The sequence below is a fragment of the Sinohyriopsis cumingii genome, chromosome 4 (genome assembly GCF_028554795.1).
Source record: "Sinohyriopsis cumingii isolate HCF-2022 chromosome 4, ASM2855479v2, whole genome shotgun sequence".
In the NCBI taxonomy this organism is placed as follows: Eukaryota; Metazoa; Mollusca; class Bivalvia; order Unionida; family Unionidae; genus Sinohyriopsis; species Sinohyriopsis cumingii.
The window spans coordinates 54,924,625-54,940,322 of record NC_142964.1 but is presented as its reverse complement, the minus strand read 5'-3'; positions in this window follow the sequence as shown (position 1 = coordinate 54,940,322).

The window sequence follows — 15,698 nt, the reverse complement described above, 5'->3', positions numbered from 1 at the left end:
GATAATGAAATCCATGTTAAGGTCATGATTACCTTGGTTAATGCCTATTGATACTGCATGGATAATGAAATCCATGTAATGGTCATGATTACCTTGGTTAATGTCTACTGCATGGTTAATGAAATCCATGTTATGGTCAAGATTACCTTGTTTAATGCCTATTGATACTGCATGGATAATGAAATCCATGTTGTGGTCAAAATTACCTCAGTTAATGCCTACTGCATGGATAATGAAATCCATGTTATGGTCAAGATTACCTTGGTTAATGCCTATTAATACTGCATGGATAATGAAATCCATGTTACGGTCATGATTACCTTGGTTAATGCCTATTGATCCTGCATGGATACTGAAATCCATGTTATGGTCAAGATTACCTTGGTTAATGCCTATTGATACTGCATGGATAATGAAATCCATGTTAAGGTCATGATTACCTTGGTTAATGCCTAGTGATACTGCATGGATAATGAAATCCATGTAATGGTCATGATTACCTTGGTTAATGTCTACTGATAATGGATGGATAATCAATCCATGTTATGGTCAAGATTACCTTGGTTAATGCCTATTGATACTGCATGGATAATGAAATCCATGTTATGGTCAAGATTACCTTGGTTAATGCCTATTGATACTGCATGGATAATGAAATCCATGTTATGGTCAAGATTACCTTGGTTAATGCCTATTGATATTGCATGGATAATGAAATCCATGTTATGGTCATGATTACCTTGGTTAATGTCTTTTGATACTGCATGGATAATGAAATCCATGTAATGGTCATGTTTACCTTATTTAATGTCTACTGATACTGTATGGATAATGAATCCATGTTATGGTCAAGATTACCTTGGTTAATGCCTATTGATACTGCATGGATAATGAAATCCATGTTATGGTCATGATTACCTTGGTTAATGTCTACTGATACTGTATGGATAATGAATCCATGTTATGGTCAAGATTACCTTGGTGAATGCCTATTGATACTGCATGGATAATGAAATCCATCTTATGGTCATGATTACCTTGGTTAATGTCAACTGATACTGTATGGATAATGAATCCATGTTATGGTCAAGAAAACCTTGGTGAATGCATACTGATACTGTATGGATAATCAAATCCATGTTATGGTCATGATTACCTTGGTTAATGTCTACTGCATGGATAATGAAATCTATATCATGGTCATGATTACCTTGGTTCATGCCTACTGATACTGTATGGATAATGAATCCATGTTATGGTCAAGATTACCTTGGTTAATGCCTATTGATACTGTATGGATAATGAATCTATGTTATGGTCAAGATTACCTTGGTTAATGTCTACTGCATGGATAATGAATCCATGTTATGGTCACGATTAACTTGGTTAATGTCTACTGATACTGTATGGATAATGAATCCATGTTATGGTCATGATTACCTTGGTTAATGCCTACTGCATGGATAATGAAATCCATGTTATGGTCAAGATTACCTTGGATAATGCCTATTGATACTGTATGGATAATGAATCCATGTTATGGTCATGATTACCTTGGTTAATGCCTACTGCATGGATAATGAAATCCATGTTATGGTCAAGATTGCCTTGGTTAATACCTATTGATACTGCATGGATAATGAAATCCATGTTATGGTCAAGATTAGCTTGGTTAATGCCTATTGATACTGCATCGATAATGAAATCCATGTAATGTTCAAGATTTCCTTTGTTAATGCCTATTGATATAGTATGGATAATGAATCCATGTTATGGTCAAGATTACCTTGGTTAATGCCTACTGGATGGATAATGAAATCCATGTTATGGTCAAGATTAATTGGTTAATGCCTATTGATACTGCATGGATAATGAATCCATGTTATGGTCATCATTACCTAGGTTAATTCCTACTGCATGGATAACGAAATCCATGTTATTGTCAAGATTACCTTGGTTAATGGCTACTGCATGGATAAAGAAATCCATGTTATGGTCAAGATTACCTTGGTTAATGCCTACTGCATGGATAATGAAATCCATGTTATGGTGAAGATTCACTTGGTTAATGCCTATTGATAGTGCATGGATAATCAATTCCATCTCATGGTCAAGATTACCTTGGTTAATGCCTATTGATACTCTATGGATAATGAAATCCAATGTATGGTCAAGATTACCTTGGTTAATGCCTATTGATACTGCATGGATAATGAAATTCATGTTATGGTCAAGATTACCTTGGTTAATGCCTATTGATCCTGCATGGATAATGATATCCATGTTATGGTCAAGATTACCTTGGTTAATGCCTATTGATACTGCATCGATAATGAAATCCATGTTATGGTCAAGATTACGTTGGTTAATTCCTATTGATACTCTATGGATAATGAAATAAATGTTATGGTCAAGATTACTTTGGTTAATGCCTATTGATCCTGCATGGATAATGAAATCCATATGATGGTCAAGATTAAGTTGGTTAATGCCTACTGCATCGATGATGAAAAACATGTTATGGTCAAGATTACCTTGGATAATGCCTATTGATACTGCATGGATAATGAAATCCATGTTATGGTCAAGATTACCTTGGTTGATGACTATTGATACTACATGGATAATGAAATCCATCTTATGGTCATGATTGCCTTGGTTAATGCCTACTGCATGGATTATGAAATCTATGTTATGGTCAAGATTACTTTGGTTAATGCCTATTGATACTACATGGATGATGAAATCCATGTTATGGTCATGAATACCTTGGTTAATGCCTACTGCATAGATAATGAAATCTATGTTATGGTCAAGATCACCTTGGTTAATGCCTACTGCATCGATAATGAAATCCATGTTATGGTCAAGATTACCTCTGTTAATGCCTATTGATAGTGTATGGATAATGAAATCCATCTTATGATCATTATTACCCTGGTTAATGCCTATTGATACTACATGGATAATGAAATCCATGTTATGGTCATGAATACCTTGGTTAATGCCTACTGCATCGATAATGAAATCGATGTTATGGTCAAGATTGCCTTGGTAAATGCCTATTAATACTGCATGGATAATGAAATCCATGTTTTGGTCATGATTACCTTGGTAAATGCCTATTGATACTGTATGGATACTGAAATCCATGTAATGGTGAAGATTACCTTGGTTAATGCCTACTGCATGGATAATGAAATCCATGTTATGGTCATGATTACCTTGGTAAATGCCTATTGATACTGCATGGATAATGAAATCAATGTTATGGTCAAGATTACCTTGGTTAATTCCTATTGATACTGCATGGATAATGAAATCCATGTCATGGTCAAGATTACCTTGTTTAATGCCCATTGATACTACATGGATAATGAAATCCATGTTATGGTCATGATTACCTTGGTTAATGCCTACTGAATGGATAATGAAATCTATGTTCTGGTCATGATTACCATGGTTAATGCCTACTGCATGGAAAATTCCTATTCATACTGCATGGATAATGAAATCCATGCTATGGTCAAGATTACCTTGTTTAATGCCTATTGATACTGCATGGATAATGAAATCCATGTTATGGTCATGATTACCTTGGTTAATGCCTACTGCATGGAGAATGAAATCTATGTTATGGTCATGATTACCTTGGTTAATGCCTATTGATACTTCATGGATAATGAAATCCATGTTATGATCATGATTACCTTAATTAATGTCTATTGATACTGGATTGATAATGAAATTCATGTTATGGTCATGATTACCTTGGTTAATGCCTACTGATACTGTATGGATAATGAAATCCATGTTCTGGTCAAGATTACCTCGGTTAATACCTATTGATACTGTATGGATAATGAAATCCATGTAATGGTCATGATTACCTTGGTTAATGCGTATTGATACTGCATGGATAATGAAATCCATGTTATGGTCAAGATTACCTTGGTTAAAGCCTACTACATGGATAATGAAATCGATGTTATGGTCAAGATTACCTTGGTTAATGCCTATTAATACTGCATGGATAATGAAATCCATGTTTTGGTCATGATTACCTTGGTAAATGCGTATTGATACTGTATGGATACTGAAATCCATGTAATGGTGAAGATTACCTTGGTTAATGCCTACTGCATGGATAATGAAATCCATGTTATGGTCATGATTACCTTGGTTAATGCCTATTGATACTGTATGGATAATGAAATCCATGTTATGGTCAAGATTACCTTGGTTAATGCCTATTGATACTGCATGGATATTGAACTCCATGTTACGGTCATGATTACCTTTTTTTAATGCCTACTGCATCGATAATGAAATCCATGTTATTTTCAAGATCAATTTGGTTAACGCCTACTGATACTGTATGGAAAATGAATTCCATGTTATGGTCATGATTACCTTGGTTAATGCCTGCTGCATGGATAATGAAATCCATGTAATGGTCAATATTACCTTGGTTAGTGCCGACTGATACTGCATGGATAATGAAACCAATGTTATGGTCAAGATTACCTTGGTTAATGCCTACTGCATGGATAATGAAACCAATGTTATGGTAAAGATTACATTGGTTAATGCCTACTGCATGGATAATGAAACCCATGTTATGGTCAAGATTACCTTGGTTAAAGCCTACTGCATGGATAATGAAATCCATGTTATGGTTATGATTATCTTGGTAAATGTCTACTGTATGGATAATGAAATCCGTGTTAAGGTCATGATTACATTGGTTAATGCCTATTGATACTGCATGGAAAATGAAATCCATGTTATGGTCATGATTACCTTGGTTAATGCCTATTGATACTGCATGGATAATGAAATCCATGTAATGGTCATGATTACCTTGGTTAATGTCTACTGCATGGATAATGAAATCCATGTTAAGGTCATGATTACATTTGGTAATGCCTATTGATACTGCATGGATAATGAAATCCATGTAATGGTCATGATTACCTTGGTTAATGTCTACTGCATGGTTAACGAAATCCATGTTATGGTCAAGATTACCTTGGTTAATGCCTACTGATACTGTATGGATAATGAAATCCATGTTATGGTCACGATTACCTTGGTTAATGCCTTTTGATACTGCATGGATAATGAAACCCATGTAATGGTCATGATGACCTTGGTTAATGCCTACTGCATGGATAATGGAATCCATGTTATGTTTATGATTACCTTGGTTAATGTCTACTGCATGGATAATGAAATCCATGTTAAGGTCATGATTACATTGGTTAATGCATATTGATACTGCATGGAAAATGAAATCCATGTTATGGTGATGATTAGCTTGGTTAATGCCTATTGATACTGCATGGATAATGAAATTGATGTAATGGTCATGCTTACCTTGGTTCATGTCTACTGCATGGATAATGAAATCCATGTTATGGTCAAGATTACCTTGGATAATGCCTACTGATACTGTTTGGATAATGAAATCCATGTTATGGTCAAGATTACCTTGGTTAATGCCTACTGATACTGCATGGAAATTGAAATCCATGTTAAGGTCATGATTACATTGGATAATGCCTATTGATACTGCATGGATAATGAAATCCATGTTATGGTCACGATTACCTTGGTTAATGCGTATTCATACTGCATGGATAATGAAATCCATGTAATGGTCATGATTACCTTGGTTAATGTCTACTGATTGGTTAATGAAATCCATGTTATGGTCAAGATTACCTTGGTTAATGCCTACTGATACTGTATGGATAATGAAATCCATGTTATGGTCAAGATTACCTTGGTTAATGCCTATTGATACTGCATTGATAATGAAATCCATGTTATGTTCATTATTACCTTGGTTAATGTCTACTGATACTGCATGGATAATGAAATCCATGTTATGGTCAAGATTAACATGGTTAATGCCTATTGATACTGCAAGGAAATTGAAATCCATGTTATGGTCAAGATTACCTTGGTTAATGTCTGCTGATACTGTATGGATAATGAAATCCATGTAATGGTCATCATTACCTTGGTTAATGTCTATTGATACTGCATGGATAATGAACCCATGGTATGGTCAAGATTACCTTGGTTAATGTCTACTGATACTGTGTGGATAATGAACCCATGTTATGGTCAAGATTACCCTGGTTAATGCCTATTGATACTCTATGGATAATGAAATCCATGTTATGGTCATGATTACCTTGGTTAATGCCTATTGATACTGCATGGATAATGAAATTCATATTATGCTCATGATTACCTTGGTTAATGTCTTTTCATACTGCATGGATAATGAAATCCATGTTATGGTCATGATTACCTTGGTTAATGTCTTTTGATACTGCATGGATAATGAAATCCATGTTGTGGTCAAGATTACCTCGGTTAATGCCTACTGCGTGGATAATGAAATCCATGTTATGATCATGATTACCTTGGTTAATGCCTATTGATACTGCATGGATAATGAAATCCATGTTATGCTCATGATTACCTTGGTTAATGTCTTTTGATACTGCATGGATAATGAAATCCATGTTATGGTCATGATTACCTTGGTTAATGACTTTTGATACTGCATGGATAATGAAATCCATGTTATGGTCAAGATTACCTTGGTTAATGGCTATTGATCCTGCATGGATAATGAAATCCATATGATGGTCAAGATTAAGTTGGTTAATGCCTACTGCATCGATGATGAAATCCATGTTATGGTCAAGATTACCTTGGTTAATGCCTATTGATACTGCATGGATAATGAAATCCATGTTATGGTCAAGATTACCTTGGTTAATGGCTATTGATCCCGCATGGATAATGAAATCCATATGATGGTCAAGATTAAGTTGGTTAATGCCTACTGCATGGATGATGAAATCCATGTTATGGTCAAGATTACCTTGGTTAATGCCTATTGATACTGTATGGATAATGAACTCCATGTCATGGTCAAGATTACCTTGGTTAATGCCTATTGATACTCTATGGATAATGAAATCCATGTTATGGTCATGATTACCTTGGTTAATGTCTACTGTATGGATAATGAAATCCATGATATGGTCATGATTACCTAGGTCAATGCGTACTGATACTGTATGGATAGGGAATCGATGTTATGGTCAAGATTACCTTGGTTAATGTCTTTTGATACTGCATGGATAATGAAATAAATGTTATGGTCAAGATTACCATGGTTAATGCCTATTGATACTGTATGGATAATGAAATCCATGTTATGGTCATGATTACCTTGGTTAATGCCTATTGATACTGCATGGATAATGAAATCCATGTTATGCTCATGATTACCTTGGTTAATGTCTTTTGATACTGCATGGATAATGAAATCCATGTTATGGTCATGATTACCTCGGTTAATGTCTTTTGATACTGCATGGATAATGAAATCCATCTAATGGTCATGATTACCTTGGTTAATGTCTACTGATACTGTATGGATAATGAATCCATGTTATGGTCAAGATTACCTTGGTTATTGCCTATTGACACTGCATCGATAATGAATCCATGTTATGGTCATGATTACCTTGGTCAATGCCTATTGATACTGCATGGATAATGAAATCCATGCTATGGTCATGATTAGCTTGGTTAGTGCCTATTGATACTGTATGGATAATGAAATCCATGTTATGGTCATGATTACCATCGTGAATGCCTATTGATACTATATGGATAATGAATCCATGTTATGGTCAAGATTACCTTGGTTAATGCCTATTGAGACTGCCTTGATAATGAAATCCATCTTATGGTCATGATTACCTTGGTTAATATCTACTGATACTGTATGGATAATGAAATCCTTGTTATGGTCACGATTACCTTGGTTAATGCCTATTGATGCTGCATGGATAATGAAATCCATGTAATGGTCATGATTACCTTGGTTAATGTCTACTGCATGGTTAATGAAATCCATGTTATGGTCAAGATTACCTTGGTTAATGCCTACTGATACTGTATGGATAATCAAATCCATGTTATGGTCACGATTACCTTGGTTAATGCCTATTGATACTGCATGGATAATGAAATCCATGTAATGGTCATGATGACCTTGGTTAATGCCTACTGCATGGATAATGAAATCCATGTTGTGGTCAAGATTACCTCGGTTAATGCCTACTGCATGGATAATGAAATCCATGTTATGGTCAAGATTTCCTTGGTTAATGCCTATTGAAACTGCATGGATAATGAAATCCGTTTTATGGTCATGATTACATTCGTTAATGCCTATTGATACTGTATGGATAATGAAATCCATATTATGGTCAAGACTACCTTGGTTAATGCCTATTGATACTGCATGGATAATGAAATCCATGTTATGGTCATGATTACCTTGGTTAATGTCTATTGATACTGCATGGATAATGAAATCCATGTTATGGTCAAGATCACCTTGTTTAATGCCTATTGATACTACATGGATAATGAAATCCATGTTATTGTCATGATTACCTTGGTTAATGCCTACTGCATGGATAATGAAATCTATGTTATGGTCAAGATTACCTTGGTTAATGCCTACTGCATGGATAATGAAATCCATGTTATGGTCAAGATTACCTTGGTTAATGCCTATTGATACTGCATGGATAATGAAATCAATGTTATGGTCAAGATTACCTTGGTTAATTCCTATTGATACTGCATGGATAATGAAATCCATGTCATGGTCAAGATTACCTTGTTTAATGCCCATTGATACTACATGGATAATGAAATCCATGTTATGGTCATGATTACCTTGGTTAATGCCTACTGCATGGATAATGAAATCTATGTTCTGGTCATGATTACCATGGTTAATGCCTACTGCATGGAAAATTCCTATTGATACTGCATGGATAATGAAATCCATGCTATGGTCAAGATTACCTTGTTTAATGCCTATTGATACTACATGGATAATGAAATCCATGTTATGGTCATGATTACCTTGGTTAATGCCTACTGCATGGAGAATGAAATCTATGTTATGGTCATGATTACCTTGGTTAATGCCTATTGATACTTCATGGATAATGAAATCCATGTTATGATCATGATTACCTTAATTAATGTCTATTGATACTGGATTGATAATGAAATTCATGTTATGGTCATGATTACCTTGGTTAATGCCTACTGATACTGTATGGATAATGAAATCCATGTTCTGGTCAAGATTACCTCGGTTAATACCTATTGATACTGTATGGATAATGAAATCCATGTAATGGTCATGATTACCTTGGTTAATGCGTATTGATACTGCATGGATAATGAAATCCATGTTATGGTCAAGATTACCTTGGTTAATGCCTACTGTATGGATAATGAAATCCATGTTATGGTCAAGATTACCTTGGTTAATGCCTATTGATACTGTATGGATAATGAAATCCATGTTATGGTCATGATTACCTTGGTTAATGCCTACTGCATGGATAATGAAATCCATGTTATGGTCAAGATTATCTTGTGTAATGCATACTGATACTGCATGGATAATGAAATTTATGTTATGGTCATGATTACCGTGGTTAATGCCTACTGCATGGATAATGAAATCCATGTTATGGTCATGATGACCTTGGTTAATGCCTAATGCATGGATAATGAAATCCATGTTATGGTCAAGATTATCTTGTGTAATGCATACTGATACTGCATGGATAATGAAATTTATGTTATGGTCATGATTACCGTGGTTAATGCCTACTGCATGGATAATGAAATCCATGTTATGGTCATGATGACCTTGGTTAATGCCTACTGCATGGATAATGAAATCCATGTAATGGTCATGATTACCTTGGTTAATGCCTACTGCATGAATAATGAAATCCATGTTATGGTCAAGATTACCTTGGTTAATGTCTTTTGATACTGCATGGATAATGAAATCCATGTTATGGTCATGATTACCTTGGTTAATGTCTTTTGATACTGCATGGATAATGAAATCCATGTTATGGTCATGATTACCTTGGTTAATGTCTTTTGATACTGCATGGATAATGAAATCCATGTAATGGTCATGATTACCTTGGTTAATGTGTACTGATAATGGATGGATAATGAATCCATGTTATGGTGAAGATTACCTTGGTTAATGCCTACTGATACTGCATGGATAATGAAATCCAAGTTATGGTCAAGATTACCTTGGTTAATGTCTACTGATACTGCATGGATAATGAAATCCATGTAATGGTCATGATTACCTTGGTTAATGTCTATTGATACTGCATGGATAATGAATCCATGTTATGGTCAAGATTACCTTGGTTAATGTCTACTGATACTGTATGGATAATGAATCCATGTTATGGTCAAGATTACCTTGGTTAATGACTATTGATACTGCATGGATAATGAAATCCATGTTATGGTCAAGATTACCTTGGTTAATGCCTATTGATACTGTATGGATAATGAAATCCATGTTATGGTCATGATTACTTTGGTTAATGCCTATTGATACTGCATGGATAATGAAATCCATGTTATGCTCATGATTACATTGGTTAATGTCTTTTGATACTGCATGGATAATGAAATCCATGTAATGGTCATGATTACCGTGGTTAATGTCTACTGATACTGTATGGATAATGAATCCATGTTATGGTCAAGATTAGCTTGGTTAATGCCTATTGATACTGCATGGATAATGAAATCCATGTTATGGTCATGATTACCTTGGTTAATGTCTACTGATACTGTATGGATAATGAATCCATGTTATGGTCAAGATTACCTTGGTTAATGCCTATTGGTACGGCATGGATAATGAAATCCATCTTATGGTCATGATTACCTTGGTTAATGCCTATTGATACTACATGGATAATGAAGCTATGTTATGGTCAAGATCACCTTGGTTAATGCCTATTGATACTGCATGGATAATGAATCTATCTTATGGTCAAGATTACCTTGGTTAATGTCTACTGCATGGATAATGAAATCCATGTTATGGTCATGATTACCATGGTTAATGCCTACTGATACTGTATGGATAATGAAGCTATGTTATGGTCAAGATCACCTTGGTTAATGCCTATTGATACTGCATGGATAATGAATCTATCTTATGGTCAAGATTACCTTGGTTAATGTCTACTGCATGGATAATGAATCCATGTTATGGTCATGATTACCTTGGTTAATGTCTACTGATACTGTATTGATAATGAATCCATTTTATGGTCATGATTACCTTGGTTAATGCCTACTGCATGGATAATGACATTCATGTTATGGTCAAGATTACCTTGGTTAATGCCTACTGCATGGATAATGAAATCCATGTTATGGTCATGATTACCTTGGTTAATGCCTACTGATACTGTATGGATAATGAATCTATGTTATGGTCAAGATTACCTTGGTTAATGCCTACTGATACTGCATGGATAATGAAATCCATGTTATGGTCAAGATTAATTGGTTAATGCCTATTGATACTGCATGGATAATGAATCCATGTTATGGTCATCATTACCTAGGTTAATGCCTACTGCATGGATAACGAAATCCATGTAATGGTCAAGATTACCTTGGTTAATGCCTACTGATACTGCACGGATAATGAAATGCATATTATTGTCAAGATTACCTTGGTTAATGCCTACTGCATGGATAAAGAAATCCATGTTATGGTCAAGATTACCTTGGTTAACGCCTACTGCATGGATAATGAAATCCATGTTATGGTGAAGATTAACTTGGTTAATGCCTATTGATACTGCATGGATAATGAACTCCATATCATGGTCAAGATTACCTTGGTTAATGAATATTGATACTCTATGGATAATGAAATCCATGTTATGGTCAAGATTACCTTGGTTAATGCCTATTGATACTGCATGGATAATGAAATCCATGTTATGGTCAAGATTACCTTGGTTAATGCCTATTGATCCTGCATGGATAATGAAATCCATATTATGGTCAAGATTAAGTTGGTTAATGCCTACTGCATGGATAATGAAATCCATGTTATGGTCAAGATTACCTTGGTTAATGCCTATTGATACTCTATGGATAATGAAATCCATGTTATGGTCAAGATTACTTTGGTTAATGCCTATTGATCCTGCATGGATAATGAAGTCCATATTATGGTCAAGATTAAGTTGGTTAATGCCTACTGCATGGATAATGAAATCCATGTTATGGTCAAGATCACCTTGGTTAATGCCTATTGATACTGCATGGATAATGAAATCCATGTTATGGTCAAGATTACCTTGGTTAATGGCTATTGATCCTGCATGGATAATGAAAACCATATGATGGTCAAGATTAAGTTGGTTAATGCCTACTGCATGGATGATGAAATCCATGTTATGGTCAAGATTACCTTGGTTAATGCCTATTGATACTGTGTGTATAATGAACTCCATGTCATGGTCAAGATTACCTTGGTTAATGCCTATTGATAATCTATGGATAATGAAATCCATGTTATGGTCAAGATTACCTTGGTTAATGCCTATTGATACTCTATGGATAATGAAATCCATGTTATGGTCAAGATGACTTTGGTTAATGCCTATTGATCCTGCATGGATAATGAAATCCATATGATGGTCAAGATTAAGTTGGTTAATGCCTACTGTATGGATGATGAAATCCATGTTATGGTCAAGATTACCTTGGTTAATGCCTATTGATACTGCATGGATAATGCAATCAATGTTATGGTCAAGATTACCTTGGTTAATGACTATTGATACTATATGGATAATGAAATCCATGTTATGGTCATGATTGCCTTGGTTAATGCCTACTGCATGGATAATGAAATCTATGTTATGGTCAAGATTACTTTGGTTAATGCCTATTGATACTACATGGATAATCAAATCCATGTTATGGTCATGAATACCTTGGTTAATGCCTACTGCATAGATAATGAAATCTATGTTATGGTCAAAATTACCTTGGTTAATGCCTACTGCATGGATAATGAAATCCATGTTATGGTCAAGATTACCTCGGTTAATGCCTATTGATACTGTATGGATAATGAAATCCATGTTATGATCATGATTACCCTGGTTAATGCCTATTGATACTACATGGATAATGAAATCCATGTTATGGTCATGAATACCTTGGTTAATGCCTACTGCATGGATAATGAAATCGATGTTATGGTCAAGATTACCTCGGTTAATGCCTATTAATACTGCATGGATAATGAAATCCATGTTATGGTCATGATTACCTTGGTTAATGCCTATTGATACTGTATGGATAATGAAATCCATGTAATCGTCAAGATTACCTTGGTTAAAGCCTACTGCATGGATAATGAAATCTATGTTATGGTCAAGATTACCTTGGTTAATGCCTACTGATACTGTATGGATAATGAAATGCATGTTATCGTTATGATTACCTTGATTAATGTCTACTGCATAGATAATGAAATCTATGTTCTGGTCAAGATTACCTTGGTTAATGCCTACTTTATGGATAATGAAATCCATGTTATCGTCATGATTACCTTGGTTAATGCCTATTGATACTGTATGGATAATGAGATCCATGTTATGGTCATGATTACCTTGGTTAATGCCTATTGATACTGTATGGATAATGAAATCCATGTAATCGTCAAGATTACCTTGGTTAAAGCCTACTGCATGGATAATGAAATCTATGTTATGGTCAAGATTACCTTGGTTAATGCCTACTGATACTGTATGGATAATGAAATGCATGTTATCGTTATGATTACCTTGATTAATGTCTACTGCATAGATAATGAAATCTATGTTGTGGTCAAGATTACCTTGGTTAATGCCTACTTTATGGATAATGAAATCCATGTTATGGTCATGATTACCTTGGTTAATGCCTATTGATACTGTATGGATAATGAGATCCATGTTATGGTCAAGATTACCTTGGTTAATGCCTATTGATACTGCATGGATATTGAATTCCATGTTATGGTCATGATTATCTTGGTTAATGCCTACTGCATCGATAATGAAATCCATGTTATGGTCAAGATTACCTTGGTTAATGCCTTCTGATACTTGATGGATAATGAAATCCCTGTTATGGTCATGATTACCTTGGTTAATGCCTGCTACATGGATAATGAAATCCATGTAATGGTCAATATTACCTTGGTTAATGCCTACTGATACTGTATGGATAATGAAACCCATGTTATGGTCAAGATTACCTTGGTTAATGCCTACTGCATGTATAATGAAATCCATGTTATGGTCATGATTGCCTTGGTTAATGCCTACTGATACTGCATGGATATTGAATTCCATGTTACGGTCATGATTACCTTGGTTAATGCCTACTGCATCGATAATGAAATCCATGTTATGGTCAAGATTACCTCGGTTAATGCCTAATGATACTGTATGGATAATGAAATCCATGTTATGGTCATGATTGCCTTGGTTAATGCCTACTGCATGGATAATGAAATCCATGTAATGGTCAAGATTACCTTGGTTAATGCCTACTGCATGGATAATGAAGTCCATGTTACGGTCATGATTACCTTGGTTAATGCCTATTGATCCTGCATGGATCCTGAAATCCATGTTATGGTCAAGATTACCTTGGTTAATGCCTATTGATACTGCATGGATAATGAAATCCATGTTAAGGTCATGATTACCTTGGTTAATGCCTATTGATACTGCATGGATAATGAAATCCATGTAATGGTCATGGTTACCTTGGTTAATGTCTACTGCATGGTTAATGAAATCCATGTTATGGTCAAGATTACCTTGTTTAATGCCTATTGATACTGCATGGATAATGAAATCCATGTTGTGGTCAAAATTACCTCAGTTAATGCCTACTGCATGGATAATGAAATCCATGTTATGGTCAAGATTACCTTGGTTAATGCCTATTAATACTGCATGGATAATGAAATCCATGTTACGGTCATGATTACCTTGGTTAATGCCTATTGATCCTGCATGGATACTGAAATCCATGTTATGGTCAAGATTACCTTGGTTAATGCCTATTGATACTGCATGGATAATGAAATCCATGTTAAGGTCATGATTACCTTGGTTAATGCCTAGTGATACTGCATGGATAATGAAATCCATGTAATGGTCATGATTACCTTGGTTAATGTCTACTGCATGGTTAATGAAATCCATGTTATGGTCAAGATTACCTTGTTTAATGCCTACTGATACTGCATGGATAATGAAATCCATGTTATGGTCACGATTACCCTGGTTAATGCCTATTGATACTACATGGATAATGAAATCCATGTTATGGTCATGAATACCTTGGTTAATGCCTACTGCATGGATAATGAAATCGATGTTATGGTCAAGATTACCTCGGTTAATGCCTATTAATACTGCATGGATAATGAAATCCATGTTATGGTCATGATTACCTTGGTCAATGCCTATTGATACTGTATGGATAATGAAATCCATGTAATCGTCAAGATTACCTTGGTTAAAGCCTACTGCATGGATAATGAAATATATGTTATGGTCAAGATTACCTTGGTTAATGCCTACTGATACTGTATGGATAATGAAATGCATGTTATCGTTATGATTACCTTGATTAATGTCTACTGCATAGATAATGAAATCTATGTTCTGGTCAAGATTACCTTGGTTAATGCCTACTTT